This window comes from Zonotrichia leucophrys, chromosome 1 (genome assembly GCF_028769735.1).
Source record: "Zonotrichia leucophrys gambelii isolate GWCS_2022_RI chromosome 1, RI_Zleu_2.0, whole genome shotgun sequence".
Classification (NCBI taxonomy): domain Eukaryota; kingdom Metazoa; phylum Chordata; class Aves; order Passeriformes; family Passerellidae; genus Zonotrichia; species Zonotrichia leucophrys.
This window is the reverse complement of record NC_088169.1, coordinates 73314908-73333347: the sequence shown is the minus strand read 5'-3', so window position 1 is coordinate 73333347 and position 18440 is coordinate 73314908.

Sequence of the window (18440 nt, the reverse complement as noted above, 5' to 3'; positions counted from 1 at the left end):
TTCTTTAAAGGCACCTTCTGCCTCTTCTTTTGTTAGCAGCCTGCTCTCATGCTGAGGCTGTCTGAAACACACAGTTGTGCCCCTCAGGTACATGTCATTTAGAAGACACACTGTCCTTGCCTCTAGAGAATACCATGGTAACTCCTGTGCACTCTGTGCCCGTGTCACAGCAGGACCTGGCACTGAAGGACATAAACCACAGCTACTGCAGAGCCTGCAGGGATTCCTTACAACATGTGTAATGGAAACAGGTGACATTTAAACAGTACACTTAAGTACTTTTCTAGTTCCCATTAGGGTTTCGGAGCTCTCCTTTATTTAAAGAATAAATTTCTGACACTTAAAAGAAGATAAACAACTGTGTTTGAAAGCTTTAACATAAAACAGCCTCAACTCTGCTCTTTCTCTTGATAAAATTATTCAAATCACTATCAAAATGTCTCTGTTGAGAATATGGAAATGTTTGGATTAATCATTATATTTACTTTCTAAAAATGGATGCAAAGAACAAAACAGAATCCAAATATACAAACATGTGGAAAACGCACATGTACACAAAGGCAGTCAAGAAACAATGGAGGATGTAACAAATGTTTGGAAAGAAGTCAGTATCAGTGTCATCCAGGAAAGAACACCCTCCAAAATACAGAACTTAGGCCACTTTAGCTAATATGGCAATACCAGCATAGCATAGTGCATGTTCAAAAACACAAGTGAAATCAAGAGCACTGAAATAGTTATGGATCCCTTGGATCCACTACAGATCCTGAAAAATGTAATAATTTCTTGTACCCTTGTTTTGCTAAGTAAGGGGACAGCTCCTGGGTGATTAATAGGGCTGATGATTTGGGACAGCAGCTATTTTGCCTGTGTGATTTTCCCTGGTATTTCTGTGTTCCTTACTGTGTGCTTGGAGGCTGCAGGGAGGAGGTGGGTATTCCATCATTTCGTACTAGAGGCATGTGGTGTTAGCAAAGCTGGCTGGCTATTCATCTCCCCCTTCTGAAAACCTCTCCAGCCTCGTCCTTAGGGCTGTATGCTGGAACCTGCCTTGGTGTCAAGGATTTACTCAAGAGTGACATCTGCTCTACCACTGCAAGTGCACCTGCTCAACTGACCAGATTTTTGATCTGCTAGCAGTTACTGTTTAACATCCCTTTCAGTTACTGCTGGACAGAAAATAATTCCTTATCACTACATGGTGCTAAATATCATCTAAATGCAGCCCAGCAGAGTTTATTTATCATGTGCATCCTGTCTGAGTTGTTACTGATCTTGTGTTCCAGATGTCCAGCTCTGCACTGAGGCATTTTTAAGTTTGAGATGGATGCCAGGACCACTGAAGTGGGAAGGGAGGGCATCCTCCTTGTTATCTTCACTAGACACCAATTTGTCACTGGTCTCTTCTGCTTCTCTTGTTGTTTTCCTCACTGCTGGTATCTTCACTTCCATAACCTCCCTACTGAACCACTGAATGTTTTTCCTGTTGTGACAGCCAGCTGGGTGCCCAGCTGGGGCCCCTAATTTGCAGTGAATGGATAAACCCTCCTGAAAATGGTGTCTATGTGTCTCCCTCGGTTAGCAGTGAGAAATAGGTTGATTCAAGGGATGCTTTACTGTTATTTGCCAGGTGTCTAAATTAGGTAGATCAGCTTCCATCCTTCTGTGTTTATTCTCTTTCTCCTCTTTTCTACACCACATCGCTTTTTTAACCTACATCTATACGTTCCTAATATGTTTATGGCATAATGGTTTTAGGACCACATGATAACATAAGGGTTTTTTACCACGTGGTAAAGTGGTTTTGACTTCCAAATATTGTTCACATTTATCTGTGTCACTTTTCTGTACAGTCAATTTTTCTCATATATATTTTCAGCTTTGGGAAATTCACCTTGTTGGAAGTTGATTGTCCCTTCTTTGGCCAGGGTACAATAAGAAACCAAGACTATGTTCAGCTGTTGCTGAAATAAAAGGCTGCATTGGGTTACCTGGTGGTCCAGAGTCCAGCCATGCTCAAGCTGATGTTCAGCCTGATGGATTAGAGCCTTGCACCACAGCACTCAGCACCAATGTCCCCAGGAAATTCACTTATGCAGCAGACAGACTCTCAGACACCCCTGAACATCACAGAGTTAATGCAATTCTTCATGCAGACACTTAATTATTTCCATTTTGCAAGTCGGGCCGCATGTGTTTGGTGTTGGTGATTTGTCAGTTGAATTTTGGAGCCGAGGGCAGGCGGCAGGGCGGTGACAGCTGAGAGCACGCTGGCACGGCCCCAGCAGTGCAGGAGGGTTGCTGCAGCAGCAGCAGCAGCAGACAGGGAGGCTGCAGGGAAGGAGAGCTGCTCCCCGGCTCCCCGGCACGTTCCCAGTGCGCACCCCGGTGTGAGAACAGGCTTTGTGGCTGCCTTCACACCGCTGTGCTGATCTCAAGCAAACTTGACATCAGGACAAAATGTTCCTGCCACATGGATTTTTCGAGCTGTACCACAGCTAGACCCACATTTCCAAAGTCTGTTTTCAAAGTCACTGTCGGAATTCAAGGGCAAATCTGGTGATCTGGTTGTGTCAGACTGTGTGAAGCCAATGGACTGAGTGCATGTATCTTTCCATCACAAGTTAGTTATCTCAACTGCTGAGGAAAAAAGAGACTGAGCCAAATACAAAGCAGAAATAGTCCTTCCTATTGTGTTTCTTCTTTTTTGTCCATTAGTGACAGCAAACACCATGTAAAACTCCATAGGAGCCTGTGTCACCCCACTCAGGTGGGGAGAGAAAAGCAAATAAAGGGTGTTTTTCAAGAAATGGGAATTGCCTTAAAAACAAAGCAGGATTGACAGCTCCATGTAGCATAGTCTCAGTATTTATACTCAGCTTTCTGGTGGCAGCATTTGCCAAGGGAAGCCCAACAAAACCTTAACAATTTCTGCACTGCTGAGAAGATGGAGACAGGCAACGTTGCCAGTGAAATAATCAGCACTCCAACTGATGAACTATAGGAAGCATTTTGTATGGAGTCTTCCTGGTAAAATCTTGAAACTCTCTTTTCCTCTTTGCTGGAAGAACTTTTGCTTCACCACCACCCACTCAAATCAAGGTTACATCAGGTTACCCAGATGAGTTTTGAACCCTCCAAAGGATGGAGATCTCACTGCCTCTCTCAGCCTCTGTTCTGATCTTTATCCTAGTTCAGAAGATTTTCTCCTTATGCAGGAGAAATTACCTATTTTGCTACTTGTCTCCATTGGCTCTTGCCTTTCTCTGTTCACCTTCAAGTAAAGTCCAACTCCATCTTTCCTGCAACTCCCACTAGGAAATTAACAATGCACCTATGTCCCCCTCAAGCTTCTCTTTTGAGGCTGAACAAGCCCAGCTCCCTCAGCCTTTCCTCACAGCCAAGTGCTGAAGTCCCCTCCAGCTTGGTAGCCCCTTCTGGACTCACTCATATGTGTCCATGTCTCACTTATTCTGAGGAGCCCAGAAATTGATCCAGCACTCCAGATGAGTCCCACCAGTGCTGGCTGAGCAGAGGGGAAGGATCACCTATCTGACCTCATGCAACAGTTTGCCTAATTCAACCCAGGATGCTGTTGAACTTATTTGTTGCAAAGACACAGTGCTGGCATGTCCAATTTTTTGATCCCAGGATCCTCAGGTCCTCTGCAAAGCTGCTTTCCAGCCAGTGGGCCCCCCAGCCTGCACTGTGCTAGAGGGTTATTCCCTTCCAGCTATTTTCCATTTGTCCTTACACAATTTTATGGGTGCTCTGCCACTCCGGGCTGTTGAGATCTGTCTGAAATTTCCAGCAACTCCCTCTTAACCACAGAGTTTTCACCACAGAAAGCAACTAGTTCGGCCAGACACAATTTGTCCTTGGTAAGTCCAGTGGGGCTGGATCCCCATCACCTTCTTTTCCTTCAGATGATAATTATGGCTTCCAGGAGGATTTGCTCCTCTATCTTCCCAGGAGCTGTAGCAAGGCTGACCAGCGTGCAGCCTCCTCCCTGCCCTTCCTGAGGCCAGGAGTGATGTCTGCCTTTTTCCAGTCTGTTTAGGGCTCTGTCCATCTCCTGAAGCTCATAGCCATTGTGTTGTGTTCTTTTTTCTGGCTAAGGACTCAGCTCTGCTGAAAACAATCATGTCCTTGTGCTCTTAGAAGGCATCAGAGACATCTGCTACAATACATTCAGCTGCACACCACAGGGGCACGGTGGATGCTGTGTTAGAATTTTGTTTCTAATTCATTTTGCTTTGCCAAGGGAAGAACTGTCATAGGGAGAAAATCAGCTGTCATGAATTCACTTGCTCTCTTTCTGGGAAGGAGCATCCGCAGCTTTTCTTGAGGAGCAGCTAGACTATGCTCATGCTCTCAGTCCACCTCCAGCAATGTTTGTAGTCACAGTTTTCACACTGACACAGCTGTCACTTCAGGCACCAACTTTCTCTCCCAGTTTAGAATGGTTTTAAACCTTGACAGAACTGCACCTGCATGTGTAAATACGAGACATATTTTGTTTCACCATTAAAAAAAGACAAATTTTGGGTATTAAATCAGATCTGAAGTGTTAGAACTGGGATTGCCCCCAATATGCTGGCCACAAACATTGTAACTTGTCAGCAAGAGGCATTACCAGCTGTAATTAAAACATACATGTGCAAGTATCTTCCACAGCCAGAGTGTTCCTGTATAGGATGAAGCTCTGTACTTGTAAAAGCTATCCTCTCCATCCCCCCTTACCCACAGCATCCTCAGAGACAGTGGAGAGCATGTTTACTTCTGGTCCCAAGTCACTGGCCATGGGGCTGGAGACAGCCTCCAGAAAACCCTCACTTTGTTACCACATTGCAAATTGGTTGTGTGGTCACGCCAGGAGATCAGTGGTCAACAGCTCCATTTCCAGATGAAAATCAGAGACAAGCAGTGTCCTCAGGGGTCTGTATTGGAACCAGACTGTTTATTGTCTTCATCAATGACACAGACAGTGGGATCAAGCAAGTTTTCAGACAACACAGTGGCAGGGCTGATGCACCTGAAGGATGGGATGCCATCCCAAGGGACCTGCACGAGCTCAAGTTCAAAGTCCTGCACCTGGGTCAGGGCAACCCCTAGTATCAATAAAGGATGGATGGGAGATGAAGGGATTGAGCAGCCCTGCCAAGAAGGATACTCCATGTATTTGCTAGCTGGGAAGATTTATACCACAGTAGATTCTGGACAACTTATGGGATAGGGGAAGTTCCCTACTCCAGAAGCTTTCCAAGCAAGTGAAAGCTATGAAGCACCTTAATCTTCTTACATCTCATGATGCCTTTTAAGGGCTGTTCAAAGCCCACAGTCAAGAAGCTGATTTTTATCTGCGGAGCTGGCACAACCAAGCTGGCTGGAATGACATGAGCATTCTCTGGCCTTGTGAGGCTTCAGGAGAAAATAGCTTTTCCCACCAGCCCTGTCTATCATCTGCCCAGTCCCGCTGTGATACGAGGCAGTACATGCAGAACCATCTTCGTAGTGCCAGAAAAATCACTGCTCGTTTCCCCGCTGACATTTTGGGACATGACACCTTCGCAGGATCACGCTGGCGCTTCCCGCCGAGCTGCAGGAGGTGCTCTGTTTCAGCCAAGGCACCATCCAAGCAGAGAAACAAGCTCAGCCTCCAGCAGGGCTGGGCAAGGCTTTAATCAGCCATTTATCCAGCTTATTAAAGCATCTATGAGTAGCAGCAGATTTGCTGGATGTCCCCCATGTGAGCAATGTGCATTTCCCAAGTCCCTGAGAGTTTGGCAGCTGCACCAGGGCTCCCCTGTGCAGGGGAAACCAGAGAGCTGGTACAGAGCCTGAGCACCATCTTGGTAGCAAATAAACAGTGTTTTAAGGTGAAGCACAACACACAGGGCTTGTTCTGGCACACAGCTCTGCCAAAACTATTTGAGGCTGGGAACACCGAGTGTAGGGAGTGAGAGAAGGGGATCTAGGGCATTAATTTAAGTGGAGAAATCTAGCCTACCTGAAGGTTGACTTAGCAAAATCTGTCTGCTTATTTGCACTCCCCTGACATTTCCTGTCCTTCTCCAAGCACAGCGTAAATTAGTCATTCAGATTCTGTGAGTTATTTGGGCAAGACTGAAAAATAAATGACAGCTCACCTCCTTGTGTGAGGTTGAGTTATTTGAGAATAAGTGCTGTTTGTGTCTGACATAAGCCTTGCCGTGAGAAATGACGGAGGAGGAGAGAAGAGATATTATCGACTGAAATCGAAAAATTCCTAAGCTCATCACAGTGGAGTTTTCCAGGAGTATCTCAGGGCTTCCAACATGTGAGAAATGCATGAGCTTCATCAACTGAAAATCAGGAATTATAAGACTAAGTCACACATAAAGCCAGCAAGATCTTTATTTTGGGTAACCCTTCTTTTTTAAACCTGTGATCAGCAGCAAAAATACTTCTCAGCACAAACCCTCTGGATAAAAGAGAAGAATGGAAAAAAAGCCATCAAGTAGATACTTTAACAGGGTGATAATAACTTGAAAGGAACTATTTCACTATCTGTCTTGTTAACTACAGGAACGGGAGGGCTTGGACCAGAAGTTGCAAATAGTGCATTACTCAGATTTGATCCAGGCTGTACAAGCCTCCCTGCACACTTGCCCCACTAAGTCCCTGAGACCCCCCAGTACACCTCAGAGACCAAAGGTGTCAGTGGCATGGCACAGCAGGGCACGACAGCATCCCTGTGCAGACACATCCCAAAATTCACGATGCTGAGCTCACTGCTGCTGAGGTGACAGGAGTTTGTGCAAACAGATTCTGTAATCCAGCACAAAGCAAACATTGGCAAACACTCTGGGAACTTCATGTTTATTTATCACAAACTATATTGAAAGTTTTCCCAGTGGCTCCTGACAGCTCCAGGTGGAATAGCTAGTGTGAGCTGGGGGCTTGATGGTCTTGTACTTGTGCGCACAACCCTCCATCTCTTTCAAACTATAGACACACTTTGACTGTAAAGCTGGTCAGGAAAAAAGAGGAGTGCTCTTTTTGTGGGAGCAGCTTGCTTCCTCTCACCTGCCAGAAGGAAACATTTCACACACACCTACATTTTGTTTGACACAGGATTACTGGGTTTTACCTTGCCTTCGTTTTCCTGCTATACCATTTGCTTTAGAATCTGACAGAAATCTTTTGGCAGAAGAATGCTTTCAGATGTAGAAAACAAAATCTGTGCACTTTAAAAAAGTAATTTTTAGTGCCTCTTCCCCTGCCAGCATATTTTAATAGTGTAGCAAAAACTTATCCAAATATGCTCATCATATCATCATGGCAAATCTTGTGCAGTCAAATAACTGGCAGCTGTTGAGCCAACTGTTTCTCATTTCAAAAAAAAAACCAAAACCCAAAATTTATTTATAAAAGAAAATGTCCAGTCAGACATTCTTCCCTTTCTGTTCCACAGATGCCTGTTTAAATAAAACCTCCTTGCATTACTCATCAATGGAGTCCTCTCTGCTCTGCTCAAGGTTTAATTACAGCTTTGTCAGAAGTGAGACATAGTAAATAACAACACATGGTGGATCTGGGTACTGGGGTTTATTTAAGAGCCGAATTTCAAGCTCTTGCTTTCTGTCATTATATCCTGCAGTCCTTTCCCTTCTTCCCCCCAGGCCTACATGTCCCTCCCACAGGGAGATCATTTCTTCTTCATCACTCAAAAGTTCATTTTTGGACAGCCACTTGCTCACACAGACTTACCCAAAGATCTGCTCCCTGTTAGTGTTTGTAGTTTAAGATATTTGTTAATCTACAACAACTTTCAATAGCATGTTCTTTCAGAGAATGGAAGTTAGCTACAATTACATTTGTTCACTCTTATTTCATTCCCTCTGATGAAATTGCTCATCCCAACTATTGACATTTTCTATGGATGATATGCACATTGAAATGTCAAGTACCAATGTAAGCAAGTTGCTTTTTTCTGTTAGAAAAGATGTTACATAAGTTTCCATTCCAATGTTAATCTACAGCAGATTGTATGAGATAGTTGAAGCACTACACTGAAGGGAAATGCAGGGAAAAGATACAGGATTGGGTTTATGCTTTTGACATATTGTCCAGAAGATCAATGTACACAAACTTCTTTAGTGCGATTTTTTAGCTTGAGCACAGTTCAGGAGCGCTGAGACATTTAAGACAACTTGAGAAAAGATTCTGCAGTTGATGCAAGAGGTAAGGACCTCCTGCTACAGCACCTGTAAGAAATGGAAGCTATCAGTGATGCTTGTCTGAGAGAGGCTCAGCTTTCATCAGCTGTCTGTGGCAGTAGTTTGGAAATAACATCCACCTCTCAAGTCAAAGCAAACACCAGGCAGAGGCCAGAGAAACCAGTGCTGGCTCTAACAAGCACAGCTGAAGGCTGGGGTGAAAGTCAAGAAACTGGAAAACACTTGGCCTACCAGATATCAGGTGCAGGACTTGATTGTCAGGCAGTACTGAGAAAAGATGGCAGCCTGTGCTATCCAAGTGAAGAAACAATTTTCATTTGTTAAATTAGCTGGTTTCCCAGCAGTTGAATTCTTTCCCACTCCCCCAATGTGAGGATCATTCCCATTCTTTCAGGGATGCCTGTTGCACACAATCCTAAGGGTGCTGTCCCACTGCCAAAGTGCTTGTTCAGCCTCGCTGTGGCTGCTGCACTGCAGGAGCACACAGAGGCTGAGACCCAGCATGATGGCCCTGGTGACACTTGCTCATAAAAACAAAGAAATTCATTAGAGGATGCAGAGGCACGAAAATAGCAACCTCATCCTGAGGTTTAAAGGAGGACCTGACTTACCCTGGAAGCATCAGCTAAGCCTTTACCACCTCAGGACCAAGGCAGAGACAGGAGTCCTGATATCTCTGCAGAGCAATATTCAGGGTGAGAGTGCAGCATGCCTGGATGCACTGGAAGATGTGGATGCTAGAACAAGGAGTAAAAACATCCAGAGTTTGACATTAAAAAAAGAGCAGCATATGGTCTGGCCTTGACCTGTGTGCATCTGGTCATGATTGTGCCCTGACATGTTCCTACTGTGCAAAGGACTAATCTGGCACAGGAGTAGCAGCTGACTGCCTGCTACTGCTCCAGCCCCCTTGCCAGCATGGAAGATGATTCCTGCTCTATCAGATGGGGGAGTTTTCTGTTGGAATAGTCCTGGTATCCCCTATGAAATTATTTACATAAGCACTAGAAAAGAGAAAAGGCTGGGACATGGTTCCTTGCACCAACCAAGTAAACCCAACCTGGTCATTCAAGGCTGAGAGCCAGCAGACAGAAGACAAGGAATGTGTATTCCTTCTGCTGTGGGAAAACTGGAGGTAAGAAAGCAATGTCCTAAGAAATTGAAACATTTGTTTCTACCTTCATAGATTTTGTGAGTTTTATTAATTAATAATAGAAATAAAAAGAGAAGAAAGAGAGGCAAAGGAAATAAATTGATTAAATTTTTGACATAATAAGGCTGGTGTTTTGGTGTGCACATGTCAAATGTGGTTGAAAATTATTTTGATTTAATAACATTTTATACTTCAAGTACAATTCAGAGGGAAACATTCACAAACTTCTATAGTGGTGATTCAGGTGAGAAATAATTTTATGACTGCAGAAAGATTTTAAGTTTTATTACTCACTTAATGAACTAGAGCATATGTCACACGAATTCTCACATACATCATCCTGTCCAAGGGCAAAACTGTGAACTTTTAATTTCTACCACAGAAGCTTCTAAGAGAAATTAGATGCTAAAATTTTTCCAGTTGTCTTTGCAGTTCTTCAGTTCATTGAGGTTTGAAAGCTTCTAAAAATGGTACAGTCTGGCCAAGGTCAGTTTGTAACAAAGCACGTTCTGTTTGACCTGTGCAGTGCACATTGCAAAGTATTCACTACATTTTATATTGGTCTTTGCAGCAAAACATGTGAAGGTGAAAGTGTGCCCTTAATTTTGGTTCTCTTGATTTATGTTTATAGGGGTCTGTTTACAACAGTACTTGTCTGCATCTGCATGGAGAACAAGATTTAAGAGCATATAAGGGTAGGTAGCATAAGTTTTAGGCTAAAAATAATTGCTGTTATATGTGAAATGTCTCCCATGACTTTAAGGGCAGTTCCATGTGTCTAATCCTGGTTTACATGTTCAAAGATGGAAATGACCTTGGGTCTGCAGGATCCCTACAGTCAGAAGGTGTGACTAAAAGAAAACATGGACCTAGAAAGACAGTATTTTTCTTATCCTTAACTTTCTTTTCTGTTTGTATTCACAGGCTTTAGATATTTTGTAACTGTTCTTTTTCAGTTTGTCTTTATCTTTGGAAACCCAGGGCACCCAGAATATTTCTCTGTCTGCTCTGGGGTGTCCTGACCCCCAGGGGTGCACTGACTTTGACCCTCATCCATGGAGAAAGTTTCCCAGACTTCAACACAGACAAGAATCCACAGAAGTGTGAAATAGATTATAGAGAGTAGTGTAGGTGTGCCACTTGGTGAGAAATTTAGGTTTTGGGATTTTTAGTATGTTGTGGATGGAAGCAAGATGGAGGGCACAGGGTGCTGTCCTGGGCCTCTTCTTCATGCTTCTTCCTTCTTCTTCATGGATTTGGGTGGCACTCTGTAACTGGGCAGAAAAGTCCCCACTGGGGGCTCTGTGGGATCAGTTATTGGGTTAAAAGGGAAAATAACCTACGTGTCATTTCTTTATTGGAGAGTTTAGTCTTAAAAGACCCTGTAATAAGAGATAGTTAACCATTTTGTGCCTTCTAATGAAAAGCTGCTTAACTCACAGTAGTGAGACTGTTTCACTGATAAATAATAAACACCTGCGTCTGAACATGAATTACTGTCTCAAGTTCCTTCAATCCAGACCCAGAGAAACTGATATTTATCCTACTCATCATCTACTCATTGATCCATCCATCTACCTACCCATCCATTCACACAACCTCCCAAAAATGGATTTCCTTCATGCCAGCACTTTTCCCCAGTCTGTAGGTAGGAATAACCTGCAGGGTGTCAAAGTTATCGCTCCTTCTACCCGTTCCTACTTTCATTCAGTTTCTTGATGGACAAAACTTCAGGATGGCCAAGACTAGGAAACCTGGGACTGGTCTGCTCTGAAGCACATGGAGCCTGAGCCCCACAGAAATTCAGAGGGGCCAGTTACCCCATTACCCAGAGAGGACATTGCACAGCTGTTGGTTTCACTTTATTAGACAGCCTGGTTTGTGTCTGAGTGCCTGGGAACACCCAGGTCCACCCCATTAAGCTGTGACCACAATCCCAGCATTACTTTGGAGCAGAATAGCTATCTCATGGCAGCCAGCTGCTGGACACAGCTCAGAGCCAGCACTGGGCATGGCCCCTGTGCCAGGACAAACACAGCCCCTGGGCTCACAGGACAACCTGGCTGCTCCAAGGCTACTCATGTAGGAGAAGCTGCCACTGCCAGGAGGCACCAAAGGAGCACCTGGAGGTTTGGGAGCTGTGCAGTGTCAGGAGATATGGAACCACTTTGGAGAATGCTGATGGCACGTGTTAAAGAACATTGGAGCAATCCTTGTGTTTCAGGCCAGGCTGCTGGAGAGTTCAAAGCTGGAAATGCAGAGTGGCTGAGGCTTGTTCAAACCTGGCAGCAGGGCAGGTGCCTTCCCAAGACAGGAGCCTGCACCTGCACACCTTGCTTGGAGCCTGGGGGAGGTGGGTTTGCTCCTGCTCCATTCAATCAGTGTTCAAATGCGTGGGGGGAACAGCAAGGACCAGGCACAGCCAGCCCTTGGCATCCCAGGCTTTGCAGCACCGTTGGAGTGAGTGAACCTGACTGTCTGGGTCACTGTTCATTGATTTTCTTTAGGGAAAGATGATTTGCAAAATGAGAAAAGCATTCCAAAGTGAGTGCTTGTTTTGCAGTCAGCACCACAGGCTGAAGCTCCAGACACAGTGCTATGCCAGGACCTGACAAGGCAATAGTAGAAGTCATAAAAATAGCACAAAGGCATGAAACTAACCTGCTCTCGAACCTCTTTTTTAAATGATTAATTTAATTCCTGATAACGTATTTCTCACCTCCATTTCACTATTTCTGAGCTGTCTCATTATGCAATAAAATGTTGTTTCCTTTGGCTATTTGCGGAGGATGGAAGTGAGGAAAAAAGGAACTAGCAAGAAAAGATGGAGAAGAACAACAGGCATTTGCAAGAAGGGAAGGCAAGACAAGGAAAGAGGACTGTGAAGGAAGGAAGGAAGCCGAAGCAAGGAAAGCCTGGCTGAAGGTAATGGAAGGAAGGGGCGGAAGGAAGGAAGTGGCGGAAGGAAAGGCGAAGGAAGGGGCGGAAGGAAGGGGCGGAAGGGCGAAGGAAGGGGCGGAAGGAAGGAAGGAAGGGGCGGAAGGAAGGAAGGGGGCGGAAGGAAGGGAAGGGGCGAAGGAAGGAAGGGGCGGAAGGAAGGAAGGGGCGGAGGAAGGGGCGGAAGGAAGGGGCGGAAGGAAGGAAGGAAGGGCGGAAGGAAGGGGCGGAAGGAAGGGGCGGAAGGAAGGGGCGGAAGGAAGGAAGGAAGGGGCGGAAGGAAGGAAGGAAGGAAGGAAGGGGCGGAAGGAAGGAAGGAAGGGGCGGAAGGAAGGGGCGGAAGGAAGGAAGGAAGGGGCGGAAGGAAGGAAGGAAGGGCGGAAGGAAGGAAGGGGCGGAAGGAAGGGGCGGAAGGAAGGAAGGAAGGGGCGGAAGGAAGGAAGGAAGGGGCGGAAGGGGCGGAAGGAAGGGGAAGGGGCGGAAGGGGCGGAAGGGGCGGAAGGGGCGGAAGGAAGGAAGGAAGGAAGGAAGGAAGGAAGGAAGGAAGGAAGGAAGGAAGGAAGGAAGGAAGGAAGGAAGGAAGGAAGGAAGGAAGGAAGGAAGGAAGGAAGGAAGGAAGGTGGAAGGAAGGAAGGGGCGGAAGGAAGGGGCGGAAGGAAGGGGCGGAAGGAAGGGGCGGAAGGAAGGGGCGGAAGTGGCGGAAGGGGCGGAAGGGGCGGAAGGGGCGGAAGGGGCGGAAGGAAGGAAGGAAGGAAGGAAGGAAGGAAGGAAGGAAGGAAGGGGCGGAAGGAAGGAAGGAAGGAAGGGGCGGAAGGAAGGAAGGAAGGGGCGGAAGGGGCGGAAGGGGCGGAAGGGGCGGAAGGGGCGAAGGGGGGGAAGGGGCGGAAGGAAGGAAGGAAGGAAGGAAGGAAGGAAGGAAGGAAGGAAGGAAGGAAGGGGCGGAAGGAAGGACATGCAGAGAACACTCTTCCCTCTCCCTCCCTTGTATCTTTTAAATCAGACCTGTCCTCCCATGCTTCTTCCAGGTCTTTCCTGATCCCCTAAACTACTTATCTGCCAACATGGCATGGTTGAGTCTGCCCACCTCCAGGATCTCCAGTGAGCTTCACATTCTTGTTCTCACCTCGGTGAGCCTTCAGCATATTTGATGTTTCCTCTGTGTATGCTTTGAGGGCTCTGGGCTCTTGTGTGGCTCCTGTCCTGAGCAAACCTTCATACTGGACTTCAATTATCTCATTCATCTTCCTGCAGCCTTTGTCCCTCTGTTTTCCAACTTGACTTCTTCAACCTCATCTAAACAGAAAAATCTAAGTCCTTTGGAGCAGGACTTGTGGACATATCCTGAGCCACTGTGGCTAATTTTGAGGAAACATCTATTGCACACACACACACACACACCAAGCAACACTCTGCAAAGACACCAAGGACCAGAATTGCTGTGTGTGCTCTGCCTGGGGCTTTGCTCCCTGCTTTCTGAAACCTGGCTTCATGTTCCAAAGATAACTCAACCCACATCATGTGAGCATGTAACTAGACTCCAAACTGCCTGTCTAGTGAAGCAGGGCAACCCTTTATGACTCTGCAGGCACTTCAGTCACACCCAGGGCCTCTTGAGATGGCCCATGATGTAAAAAACACACACAAAATTATTGTCCCTGTACTGGACAATGAACCAAAGGCCAGCTGACCCAAAGGTAGATCTCTTAGCCTCCAAAGCTGTAGTCATTTGAAAACTACTCTTGATTAATAGCTGGGGCTAATACAGATGTGCAACTTGCTGTGCTCAGGGATGTTTCCTGGCCCATTTCATTTCCTAGAAGTAGTGCAGCCAGGTATGACCTTCCCCAGCTCCCCATTATTTCCCATAGCAGGCTTGCATTCTCACGCCTTCCAACCCTCTCATCTTCAAACTTTTGTCTCCAAAGCATTTTGCCTTCACATGAATGACCCTGTTCTCCATTGTACATCTTCTCCCAAGTGGCATTCTCGTGTTTCCATTGACCTGGCCTCTACTATCCTCTAATTTAGCATTTCTTCATGAACATTTACTGGCATTACTCCAAGCAGAGTCTCTAGCATGTTCTCCTGCCTGCTGCACAGGCATACACATGGGCACAGGTGCCAGCATTTGTGAGAAGCTCAGTGGGAATGTGGAAAAGGTGCAAGATCTGAAGGTTTGGAAAAGGCCTGCACACTACAAGCTTTTCTGGTCGACAGCTTCATCTTTATTTATGAAAATTCAAAACTCTTTCTGATGCTCTTCTGTTGCAGGGATGAAACATGCCCTTAGGCATGATCTGCTTTTAAATATAACGTGAACATGGCTGGGCTGGGAGTCAGGGCTCCCACAGAGATGGCCGTGCCCTTGGTACACATCACCCCGATGCTGCAGTGACACAGCTGCGAGCCTCTGTCACTGGAGGGTCCCAGGGAACCCATCACACAGCCTTGCAAGCCAGGCACGACCTTCACACTGACCTCCTCTGCCCTTCAGAGCAGCTTAGTGTCAAATGGATAAACCAGACCTGAGCTCTAAGGGCTTCCCTGCAAAAGGGAATTTTACATTTCGTCTGCTACAGACAAAACAAAGTGCTGGAGCCCCAGGCAGTCTGCAGTGGCTGCCCATGAGCCCATGTCAGCAGGCCCAGGCAGAATGTCTCACATGGTGCTCTCCTGCCTGCAAGACCTGCGGCTTCCCCTTGCAGTGGCTCTGTTTATTCAAGCAGTTTATTCAAGGTGTTCAATTAAAATCCCAAAACACCCAAACAGATTTGGCCTTTTCTAAATGATTTGTTATTCCAACCAAAAACAGTATCTAAAGAGGGTTGTTAGAAGAATGTGTTTCCTTACAGAGTTTAATTTCTCTTTAATAAAAAAGACAGGGCACAGTGAAATAGGGGGCTGACATTTTAATTTTATTGTCTACCATAATCCCAATAGAGATTGTAAGAGAAGTAAATGTCAGTGCAAAATGATTACAGAATAATGAAAATAACTTTAAAAATTACTGACTAAGTTCTAAGGTAAGAACCAACAAAATCAGCACTGTCCAATTTTTTAAAATTTAGTTTATACAATGGTATGAAAAAAATTAATACCATCTGTAATACTCAACTCTTCACCCCACTTGAAACTGATGGTTCAGAAGCCTGTGGGTAGTGGGGGCTTGGAACAGGGCTCATCTTGAGGAGACTTTCCAAATATTTCACTGGTTTTACTTAAGCAATGCAGTCATTTGCAATACAGTTTCTGACTTTGGTGGTTGCTGCCATTCTTCTTCTGGGTTAATGTCCTTGCACATCCACCTTGACTGATGACAAAGTTTATAGCTAATTCATTATAGTTATTCAGCCATTTCTAGTGAATTAGTGTTATGGATAGGCTGCAAACTGCTGAGATCCTCACACGAAACTGTGAAGGAACAGCTGCACTCCATAGTGATCTCAAATAGCTGAAATAACAGTGGCTTCTGTGGCACAGCTCTCTAAACCAAAATGACATGTTAATGAAGAAGTGCCACTGGCCATTATCCCTAAAAGTTTGTGTCAATGGGAAAAAAAGGTGGAAGGTTAAAGAGCCCAGAACATGCTGAAAGGGAGACCTCTAGAGATGAGGGGCTGAGAGATGATTGACAGAGACTTGAAACTAAGAGCAAATGAAACTAATGGCTAACTGCTATTTGATTTCTCTCTGAGAATCAGAGCTTCATCAGTCTCAGTAAGTAAACAGAATGATTCAACAGTAAAACCTCTTGGTGGGATAATTTTGTCCTCTTAGCAGAAATAACCTTTAACAGACCAGAGTTTGTCTAAACATTTGTGACATATGGGTATCATGTTGATTAGCACTATTATCTAAGCTCACTTCATTCACAACTGCCCAAATTCATTGTAGCTTTCATAGATCTTTAGTTCACAGAAGACTGGGTGAAGCATCCAATTTGAATGCAGAAACCACCACCTCAACCCTCATCACCCTGGAAGCAAACCCAGAACCTGCAACCAGAGCTGATATCTGGGCTTTGTACTGGGAAATTACAGCAGGCTGATTTTTTTGGGATCTAGGTTTCCTGGAAAAATCTTGCATTGTGATGGAGTTCATTGAATGGGCTTTGTTTTGAGGGCAATCAGTGAAAAGTGAAAATGTCCACATCAGAATTTGATTGGCATGTATCTTTGGAGGATTTAAAAGTAAAGTATTCACAGTCCTATCCCAGAGTGGAAGACCTGCATTCATTTTTTTTTCCTCTCCTCATCCATTTAATCAATCAGAATTCATAGCTGCATAATACTCTTCAGGTTACATTTCACTTTCTTTGTTTACCTTATGGCCCTCTTGACACCGTGCAAGGTCTTTCTGAGCACAGTAATAATTAAATACAAGCACCATCTATTTTATTGCAGCCTATATTTATTTCACAACCTCAGAGAATTGCTGGAGAAATTATTGCTAACATATTTGACTGCAGAGCCCCTACCTGGGGCACCTTTCCTGGCACGGCTCCTCGGAAGGTTCCTGTTAACCACCTGCCGCTCAGGACCAGGTCTGGAACACATCACCACTCCTATCCCTTTCTAAACTTGTTCTTTTCGTTCTATATAACTTGATTTCAATAAAGCACAGCTACAAAGTTGCTTGGTTTATGTTCCATGGGGCTGCCAAAGATTTGAGCAAATAAGGAGAGGGAAGCTGATTTTAGCCCAAGGCAATCTCTCTATAACCTCCTCCCCAAACAAGCTCACTGACAGCCCACTCTAGGGTCATTTATGTTTTCTCAAATTAAATTAGGTAAAAGTTGACGGTGTGAAATGAAGGGCAGCAGGGTCCTCCCAGACCCATTCTTTCCCTCCCTCTCAGGCTGTTGAGCACAGGAGAGGAGTGACAGGTACCCTGGCCATCAGCGATGGGACAGCGTTCACCCATGGAAATCACCGTGGGGACTCTCTGCTCTGCTGTAGATACCTCCTCTACTACTCACTTTCCTCTTCCTCAATATTTCTGAAGGAACTGTTTTGAATAGTAAAAATCTGCTCTTGTATCTTAGCCAAAGTTCTCCAATATCCATATGACCCAGCACATCAAAGTGCTGATAGAAAAGACGTGGAATATTTGGGGATGATTGATCATCCCCAAATAAGCCCTCCCATATAATTGCATTCCTTAACTAAACGAAGCGCTGTGGATGCAGCTGTTCAACAAAAGCACAAAGAGGTGGGCTCTGCTTGGATGAGGGAAACCTGTCCCACTGCACGCAGTCTCTGGGTACCTCCCTGGGAGGGAAGTCTCACCTGTGGTTAAACTGTTGTTCTCAGTGACCTCAGTGTTCTCCCTGGACTGTATTACTGCACAAGAAACCTCTGAGCAAACATCTGTCTTTGGTGGGTCTTCAGTGTCAATTCACCAAAATTACATTTGCCAAGGAAACAAAAACAATCACAGGAAGAGTAAATATTGGGAAAGACAAGCTAATTCTAGCATTGCCTGAAGTAACTGGAGCAACAGCAGTAATGGTGGCAAATCTTGGATGGGGCAGGTAAAGCCCTCTTCTTGGGGAAGTTGTCAGAAAATAAAAAGAGGGATGAACTTGATCCAGCAGCACAGCTGCTGCATTGTTTTATTTTAAAGACAGTGTTTATTTTAACAATTTGTGATTAGCACCATCACAGTAACAATGGCATATTTTCTCTAACAGCTGCAGCAGAAATCTAGGATACAAGGGAAAAATGGATAGAGAAAGGGAGCTCCTGAAGTAGAAGTTTGTTTCCTGTTATGAACATATAAAATATTGTACACCAGCATATTGTTATTCTAATTTTTGCAGATTATTTTGCCTCTTCTCTGACTTCTCTAAGTGTTCTTCTTTGCCACTGCAGGGAATATTGTGCTAATAAAAGAGACTGCCTTGCTTGGTGGAGTCCTTGAGCAGGAGATTTCTGTTTCTAATTGTTTTCTTATTGTTGGCTTTGAACTTCACATCTTTTGTGCTGATGTTTGCCTTGAAAGCCCTTCTTGGGGAATATAGTATTACTAATGTGAGATGTTGATCAGCCCCCATGGCAGGATGTTTATATACAGAGGAATGTTTTGATCCATGGCTATAGCTTGAGTCTGGATCATGCTTGGGTTAA